The sequence below is a fragment of the Pristiophorus japonicus genome, chromosome 21, assembly GCF_044704955.1.
Source record: "Pristiophorus japonicus isolate sPriJap1 chromosome 21, sPriJap1.hap1, whole genome shotgun sequence".
Classification (NCBI taxonomy): Eukaryota; Metazoa; Chordata; class Chondrichthyes; family Pristiophoridae; genus Pristiophorus; species Pristiophorus japonicus.
This window is the reverse complement of record NC_091997.1, coordinates 7,366,872-7,376,651: the sequence shown is the minus strand read 5'-3', so window position 1 is coordinate 7,376,651 and position 9,780 is coordinate 7,366,872.

Sequence of the window (9,780 nt, the reverse complement as noted above, 5' to 3'; positions counted from 1 at the left end):
AGTGCTCGTCAAGAAATGTTGCTAAAAAGTCATAATAATTAATGTAGCCTATATGAACTTCAAGATTGCGTAATTACAGACATAATAAAAACAAAATTCTTTATGCTGCAAGCTCGTATATGAAACAACTAACTTCAACAATAGCTCAACAACAATCCATAAATGATGTTTAAGTCATACAAACCCATAAAGAATGCAGTTTTTATTTTTCTGGACTTGCCTTCAGTTAACAGCTTCTTGGTCATGTGAAATCTTGACCATTTGAAATTGCTCTGCGAAATCTACGTTGACTGCCCATAATTTCTAGTAAAGAAACAGATATTAAAATTTAAAGTTTTTTAAAGCAAATTGGAACTACTGATTATGTTACAAATTGATTCTGGACAAGCATGAATGTTGCTCGGGATCTAATTATGGTGCGACCTGTATCTCCCTCTGTAAAGCAAGTAGCTGGCTATTATCACCACTTTTCGATGTCCTGAATAACTTCACATAGAATTCCTTTATAAAATGGTCACCTGGATATTGCATATTATGACCATCCAATTTGGCTCCGACGTTTTACATTCCACCACTTTCACCTTGTATGGTATGGTCCAGACCTGGAAAGTGGAATACAGTCAGGACCAGAGTGCCAGACCTGACTTGGGTCTGAGTGACATTTGCTCACCTGTCCTAATGTCTCCTTCATGGCTCGGTGTCAATGTTTGTCTGACTACACTCCTGTGAAGCGCCTTGGGATGTGTTACTACGTTATAGGTGCTATTTAAATGCAGGTTGTTGTTGATGAGAGCTGGAGCAATGCAGGACCATCAAACGTCTCAGCAAAACATTACTGCAGTCCGTGCATGTCAATGATATATTGCAAAGCAAGAGCGACAAAGTTAGATATAGTAGGGCTGAAATTCAGCTCCCCAAAATGGCCACTTACCGCCAGAAAGCGGCGGCCAGGCGGCGGAGTCAAGCGGCTGCCGACCACCGGACCAATGGCCGCCACCAGCGAAATTCAGCTCGGGGATTTTTCTGGCGGTCCCCACTTCTGTCCCGCTGCTGCCGACCATCCTAACTGCGCCATCAAAGGGCGCACCGCCAATCTCCCGCACCTCCATCGCACCTCCCGCGATACTTACCTCCAAAAATCTTTAATCTGCCGCAGGGGGCCCCCGACAGCTTTTTCTGTCGGTCCACCGTGCTTTCGGTCTGTGAGCCATGGCAGCGTGGCGGCCCGTCAAGGGGAGGGCGCACTGCCGCGGCCACCATGTTTATTCTGTCGGCCGACTGCCAGTTGGGGCCGACAATTATGCCCCCCCCGGGGTTTGGCCGGATCGCCAACAGGCTGGGCTGCCGAAACCCTCCCTGGTGGCCCAGTGGACCGAAGTTTCAAAATACCGAAAGCTCTCCCCTTTAAGCGAAGGGGAGAGCGCGGTGACGCACACGCGTCATGACATCATCACTGCTCCGCTGCTGACTGACAGTGGCGGAGACTCCGTTCCACCTCCACTCCCGCTCCTCACCAGTACTTACCGCCCCACTGGCACCCCCATTACGACCCATATCTGGTCCGCTTAAAAAAAAAATTGGCAAAGAGCTGAATTTACCAAAAGAGGCGACCTCATCCGAAGTGGCAGAAGGTGCGACCCATTTCGGGCGGAGGTAAATGTCAGCCCCAGTGACTCACCCAGGACAATAAAAACTCTTGACAGGGCTGAAAACAACTGGCAATAATATTCCATCATCTACAGCAGGGATCATCACTGACTCACCTGGAGAGGGTGTTACACCTTATGGTGACGCTGTGCTCTATAATTTCGTATGTAACAGCCTCAGCTATTATCATCAAATGGATTGCATTTTCTTTCTAACACTGAGAAATCTAGATGAAGGGCCAAAGTCCATAGAGCAGGAGATCATCAAGGTTGAAAAGAGTAGAAGAGAAGGCTCAACAAGTTAAGCAACATCAAGCTTGGATTTTAAAAGCCTGTGGAGTGTCGGAGGATTGGAAGTCTGAGAGATGATGCAATGTGCCTTGGTTTCACAACAGTGAAGGTGCAGGGAGGGTGAAGGGTGACTCAGGAAGGCATACTTGAGGCTTTGGAGAAGCAAGAGAAGGAGTGTGGGCCGGAATTTGCGATCAGGATGACAGTTCGCCGTCATTCCGCCTTTGAAACCGACTGCGACTTCGGGATTTGGCACAGGCGGAAATCCTGAAGTTGCGGTCTGTCATTGACAGCTCCGAAACAGGCTGTGCTGTGTGTCGCCCGCCACAGAGCCAGCAATCTGTGTAATCTCTCAAATGAGGGAAACCGCCGAAAACTTTGGCACTTCCTCAGTGAATATGCGATTAAATTCACCAGTAAAAGTTAGACCCAAAGCGATTAGGTGTATCTGGGGCTTTAAGAGCATTGTTACTGCGAAATAAATGTTTTTTTTAAAGTTTGTTCATCTTTATTTCAGGTTTAGCTCTTACTCATGTGAGAGCCCCGATCTTTGTTTTGCTCTCTTTAACAATTTTTAAACATAAGAACATAAGAATTAGTAACAGGAGTAGGCCATCTAGCCCCTCGAGCCTGCTCCGCCATTCAACAAGATCATGGCTGATCTGGCCGTGGACTCAGCTCCACTTACCCGCCCGCTCCCCATAACCCTTAATTCCCTTATTGGTTAAAAATCTATCTATCTGTGATGTGAACACATTCAATGAGCTAGCCTCAACTGCTTCCTTGGGCAGAGAATTCCACAGATTCACAACCCTCTGGGAGAAGAAATTCCTTCTCAACTCGGTTTTAAATTGTCTCCCCCGTATTTTGAGGCTGTGCCCCCTAGTTCTCGTCTCCCTGACCAGTGGAAACAACCTCTCTGCCTCAATCTTGTCTATCCCTTTCATTATTTTAAATGTTTCTATAAGATTAGCCCTCATCCTTCTGAACTCCAACGAGTAAAGACCCATTCTGCTCAATCTATCATCATAAGGTAACCCCCTCATCTCCGGAATCAGCCTAGTGAATCGTCTCTGTACCCCCTCCAAAGCTAGTATATCCTTCCTTTAGAAAGGTGATCAAAACTGCACGCAGTACTCCAGGTGCGGCCTCACCAATACCCTGTATAGTTGCAGCAGGACCTCCCTGCTTTTGTACTCCATCCCTCTTGCAATGAAGGCCAACATTCCATTCGCCTTCCTGGTTACCTGCTGCACCTGCAAACTAACTTTTTGGGATTCATGCACAAGGACCCCCAGGTCCCCCGGCACCGCAGCATGTTGTAATTTCTCCCCATTCAAATAATATTCCCTTTTACTGTTTTTCTTTCCAAGGTGGATGACCAGGAAGTTAGAATTTTAAGCGCTTACTCATTTCCTTGTTCGGTGTCTGTGTGAATTCTGCGTCTTGATTGGCTGCTTAGTCAGCAGTGTCTACAAGGCAATCCTCACTATACTTCGTTGATTTGAATTGAAGGTCGGAAAACCAGAAGTTCTTGGCACAGGGATCGTGAGATCCTTGAGCGAAGCTGACCATAAATTCCAGGCCAATATTTGAAAAGTGCACTAAAGGTTGTGTCACACAAATATCATTATTATGCATCTAACAAAACATATCAGCTAAATCTGCCACCCATTCATTGTCAAGTTGGAAGATCTACCTTACACAGTGTGTAAACATCTTAGCCCCAGGACATAGATGCAGGTGTTCCTCAATGCAGTGTCCCAGGCCCAACCAGCTTCAGCTACTTCATTCATGACCTTCCCTCCATCATAGGGTCAGAAGTGGCGATGTTCGCTGATGGTTGCAGAGTGTTCAATTCCATTCATAACACCTCAGATAATGAATCATTCTATGCACGCATGCAGCAAGACCTGGACAAAATTCAGGCTTGGGCTGATAAGTGGCAAGTAACATTCGCACCACACAAGTGCCAGGCAGTGACTATCTCCAACAAGAGACAGAGTCTAACCACCTCCCCTTGACATTCAATGGAATTACCATCGCCAAATACCCACCATCAATATCCTAGAAGTCACTATTAACCAGAAACTTAACAGCATACAAGAGCAGGTCAGAGACTGGGTATTCTGCGACAAGTGTCTCCCCTCCTGACTCCCCAAAGCTTTTCCACCATCTATAAGGCACAAGTCTGGAGTGTGATGGAATACTTTCCACTTATATGGATGAGTGCAGCTCCAACAGCACTCAAGAAGCTCAACACCATCCAGGACAAGGCAGCCTGTTTGATTGGTACCCCATCCACCACTTTAAACATTCACTCCCTCCACCACCGGCGCACCGTGGCTGCAGTGTGTACCATCTATAAGATGCACGACAGCAACTCGTCAAGCTTTCTTTGACAGCACCTCACAAATCCGCAACATCTACCATCTGGAAGGACCAGGGCAGCAGGCGCATGGGAACACCAACACCTGCAAGTTCCCCTCCAAGTCACACATCATCCTGATTTGGAAATATATTGCAGTTCCTTCATCGTTGCTGGGTCAAAATCCTGGAATTCCCTCCCTAACAGCACTGTGGGAGCATCTTCACCATATGGACTGCAGCGGTTCAAGAAGGTGGCTCATCACCACCTTCTCAAGGGTAATTAGGAATGGGCAATAAATGCTGGCCTTGCCAGTGAAGCCTACATCCCAGGAATGAATTTTAAAAATAACACCTTGTAGTGGAGTATTACAAAGATAGCCAACACAAGTCTGTTTTGGAGAAAAGAATCGTTTATTAAGTACTCAATCAAGGGAGAGACAGCTTGTACACGAGTTCAGTAACTCAGTAACCCAAATCAGCTGTTCTTTACAAACAATCGTCGGGTGACTGTTTTTATACAGTCAAAATACATACAAAATCATGAAGTTCCGCACGGAGGCTTTCCATTTGTCGTTTCCCTGCTGTGTCACAAAATTTCCGCCTACCTACTATGACTAATTGGTTAATACAATTACATTGACAGCAAGCTTCCTTACCTCCCCTGTGCGCCTTTTATCTGATAAGTTACATGCTACATCATTCTCAGTTCTGCGAACTCTTCTTCTCGTGGCCTGACTGCTTTCAACCAGTTGAGATGCTTTTCAATCGTCTTTTGCTTCTTGTAATCTCTTACCACCTCATGTGACCTAGCCTTGGAGTGCATTTTTCCCAACTGTCTGGTTTATACTGTGATAAGATGAACTACCTTCCTGAGAGTTCTAATTTTATCATTTTCCCTGTGTTTGTAGTACGCATTTTTTCTTTTTTCTCACAGACTTGCTTTTGGTTTTTAACTTTACAATTAGGTCCCCTTTGACTAATTAGGTTCCCTCTACTTAATTTCTTTTTTCCTACACACCTCAAACCAAAAAGTGCTGAAAGGGTGAAATTCAGATTGGTGCTGGAGATGATTTTCTGAAAAGCCAGAAAATGTTACTGCTTTTGGAGCAATGCACACCTAAGCCATTTTTCAGAGTGAAGCTGTTTGGTGATAGGATGTCCCAACTAAAACAGGAACAATTGAGAGCTATAGGGCTGAATTTTGCTTCAGGCAGAAATGGCAGGGAACTAGAGTAGTGAGGCCTATCATTGCCTTCCTCCCCCAACCTGGATTTTCCCATCTCCACCCCCATCAGGACCACTGCTAGCTGCACCTTCCCTGCAAGCCATATGTAAATGCCGGTGGGGACATTGACAATGCCTGGTCCCCACTGTCCTTTCCACCCCGTCTATCCCTGTTTTCGCGACTTCGCAGGACTGTCTGATGTAAGGTGGCGTTAGATCGGGTGGACCAGTGGTTAGACCTCCATAGTGGAGCGAGTAAAGGCCTCCACAGTGGAGCGAGTAAAGGCCTCCACAGTGGAGCGAGTAAAGGCCTCCACAGTGGAGCGAGTAAAAGCCTCCACAGTGGAGTGAGTAAAGGCCTCCACAGTGGAGCGAGTAAAGGCCTCCACAGTGGAGCGAGTAAAGGCCTCCACAGTGGAGCGAGTAAAGGCCTCCACAGTGGAGCGAGTAAAGGCCTCCACAGTGGAGCGAGTAAAGGCCTCCACAGTGGAGCGAGTAAAGGCCTCCACAGTGGAGCGAGTAAAGGCCTCCACAGTGGAGCGAGTATAGGCCTCCACAGTGGAGAGAGTAAAGGCCTCCGTTCCATCCAATCTTGCCCCGCTGACTTACCTGTGAAGGTCATGATCTCTGCCCAGGCAAACAAGGCTACAGCTGCTGTCGACATTGGGGCTTTTCTATCCCTTTCAGGTCCCTTGCTGCCACAGCGATGTCCGCACTGCACTGACATGCTTCCTTTCGATGGCAGGAGTTGCACTGGGAAGCCGGCATGTCTTTGTGATACACCCCAACCCAGGAAAATAGGTCGGGGTCGGGCAGCTTTGGAGAGGTGGGCAGAAGTGTCGCTCTGACAAGGAAAATCCGACTTATGGGGGGAAGTTTTAACCCAACTACAATGGGAGGGAGAGGGTCGGAGGGAGGGGGGAATTTAAATCGTCAAATTCGCGAAACACGCCCCCAATCCAACCACGCACACGCACATTCCCATTTTAACCGCAGTGGATATTAGGGTGTCCGATTATAATATTTAAATCAGGCCCCTATAGTGCTGTTGGGAGCCTGATTTCCATTTGTCGCTATGGGCCAGGTTTCCCATGGCTCGGAAGGGAGGCTGGAACAGTCGGATCACGCAGGTAATTGCCTTTTATAGCACTGTTTGTGAGCCCGGAGGAGCGGATAGTTTCCCCACGGCCCCTCACGCAAATCTTCTGCCAGGATCGGCCATTCCGCCTCCCCTATCCTGCCTTTCTGCCCCATGATCTCTCCCGGCCCCCCTCCTCCCGATTGCTGGTGCGAACCCCCCCATATCCACCAACCCTCGCTCTTTCCCGGTTGTCAGAGACTGTGCCCAACTGTTAGATTGCCCACCCGGCAGCTGGGCAGCCTCTCAATCTGGCCGGTTGCTGGCCGAGAAACAGTGAGGCTGAAAATGCCTTGTTCTGCTCCTCCTGTTAGCACCTCTGGGGGGCGCTAATGGGGCGCAAAGCAGTTTTAACCTGGGGGAGGGGGGCGGGGACAGGGCGCGGGTGGGTGGGGGGAGGCACTACCGGCTCCCAGCCCCCACAAAGTTGCGTGGGAGTTAACAGAGGCGTAAAAACAGCAGCGACGACCCCTTTTCACCCCGCAGCAGAAATTGGCCAGTGCCCCATGAGACTGCCGTGAGCGATGTCAGCGCCAGCCACGCGGGTCGTGTAATTTTCTTTGCAGAAAGTCAGCACACTCTGGAACAGACCCTTTGAACACATGGCATGGATTCATTGCAGTCCTTTAAAAGGGAACATGGAAAGCCCCTAAGAGAAGAAGCCATTTACAGTTGTAGAGGACAAGTTGCTAGTTAGTTGTGATTGCAAAAGGTTATGGGCTACCACAATCACCCTGAGCTTTGCTTGTTATGGTGTGGAGAAGAGCTTCTTCGAGGTTTTTTTGTGTGAAATAGTTTGATTCCCTAGTTTATTGCCCCTCCCACGAGATTGCGTGGTTAGAGGTGGGTCACTGTGTGCAAGGTCGCACCATGTCTCAATGGGGTGAGCTCGGTGCATCCGATGGTCTTTTCTTGCCCTTCTTTTCATAGTTATGAAGAAAGTAAAGCAGTGTTCATTAAAAAATGCTATTCAGTGAATACCGTAGAAGGTTTTTGTTTCAAAAAGCCTCTTGCTTATTAGTATCTACTTCCTACCTCCATGTAGCACAGCTCATTTCTGCAAAAGATATGCAGCAAATGGCAAGTGCACAATACCATAAGACTGCCGTGCTGTAGGCAATGGAGTATTGAAGGAAAACTCGGAGTTCATACCTTAGGATAAAAGTGGAATCTTGTGGTGGATGGCCAACAGCACCCATCATGAAAGAACTTTGAGACCCCACCATGATTTAGTTCCAAGTAAACTTTAATGTTAGGACACAATCAAAAGGGATGCTCAATATCAAGGCCAGCAAACACTGGATGAGAGGTGTCACATTTAGGGAGAGAGCTATCCCAACATGTGAGAGTTTTAGTGCTCGTCAAGAAATGTTGCTAAAAAGTCATAATAATTAATGTATTACACATATATGGTAGCCTATATGAACTTCAAGATTGCGTAATTACAGACATAATAAAAACAAAATTCTTTATATTGCAAGCTCGTATATGAAACAACTAACTCCAGAATGCACTTCAACAATGGCTCAACAACAATCCATAAATGATGTTTAAGTCATATAAACCCATAAAGAATGCAGTTTTTATTTTTCTGGACTTGCCTTCAGTTAACAGCTTCTTGGTCATGTGAAATCTTGACCATTTGAAATTGCTCTGCGAAATCTACGTTGACTGCCCATAATTTCTAGTAAAGAAACAGCTATTAAAATTTAAAGTTTTTTAAAGCAAATTGGAACTACTGATTATGTTACAAATTGATTCTGGACAAGCATGAATGTTGCTCGGGATCTAATTATGGTGCGACCTGTATCTCCCTCTGTAAAGCAAGTAGCTGGCTATTATCACCACTTTTCGATGTCCTGAATAACTTCACATAGAATTCCTTTATAAAATGGTCACCTGGATATTGCATATTATGACCATCCAATTTGGCTCCTACGTTTTACATTCCACTACTTTCACCTTGTATGGTATGGTCCAGACCTGGAAAGTGGAATACAGTCAGGACCAGAGTGCCAGACCTGACTTGGGTCTGAGTGACATTTGCTCACCTGTACTAATGTCTCCTTCATGGCTCGGTGTCAATGTTTGTCTGACTACACTCCTGTGAAGCGCCTTGGGATGTGTTACTACGTTATAGGTGCTATTTAAATGCAGGTTGTTGTTGATGAGAGCTGGAGCAATGCAGGACCATCAAATGTCTCAGCAAAACATTACTGCAGTCCGTGCATGTCAATGATATATTGCAAAGCAAGAGCGACAAAGTTAGATATAGTAGGGCTGAAATTCAGCTCCCCAAAATGGCCACTTACCGCCAGAAAGCGGCGGCCAGGCGGCGGAGTCAAGCGGCTGACGACCATCGGACCAATGGCCGCCACCAGCGAAATTCAGCTCGGGGATTTTTCTGGCGGTCCCCACTTCTGTCCCGCTGCTGCCGACCATCCTAACTGCGCCATCAAAGGGCGCACCGCCAATCTCCCGCACCTCCATCGCACCTCCCGCGATACTTACCTCCAAAAATCTTTAATCTGCCGCAGGGGGCCCCCGACAGCTTTTTCTGTCGGTCCACCGTGCTTTCGGTCTGTGAGCCATGGCAGCGTGGCGGCCCGTCAAGGGGAGGGCGCACTGCCGCGGCCACCATGTTTATTCTGTCGGCCGACTGCCAGTTGGGGCCGACAATTATGCCCCCCCGGGTTTGGCCGGATCGCCAACAGGCTGGGCTGCCGAAACCCTCCCTGGTGGCCCAGTGGACCGAAGTTTCAAAATACCGAAAGCTCTCCCCTTTAAGCGAAGGGGAGAGCACGGTGACGCACACGCGTCATGACATCATCACTGCTCCGCTGCTGACTGACAGTGGCGGAGACTCCGTTCCACCTCCACTCCCGCTCCTCACCAGTACTTACCGCCCCACTGGCACCCCCATTACGACCCACATCTGGTCCGCTTATAAAAAAAAATCGGCAAAGAGCTGAATTTACCAAAAGAGGCGACCTCATCCGAAGTGGCAGAAGGTGCGACCCATTTCGGGCGGAGGTAAATGTCAGCCCCAGTGACTCACCCAGGACAATAAAAACTCTTGACAGGGCTGAAAGCAACTGGCAATAATATTCC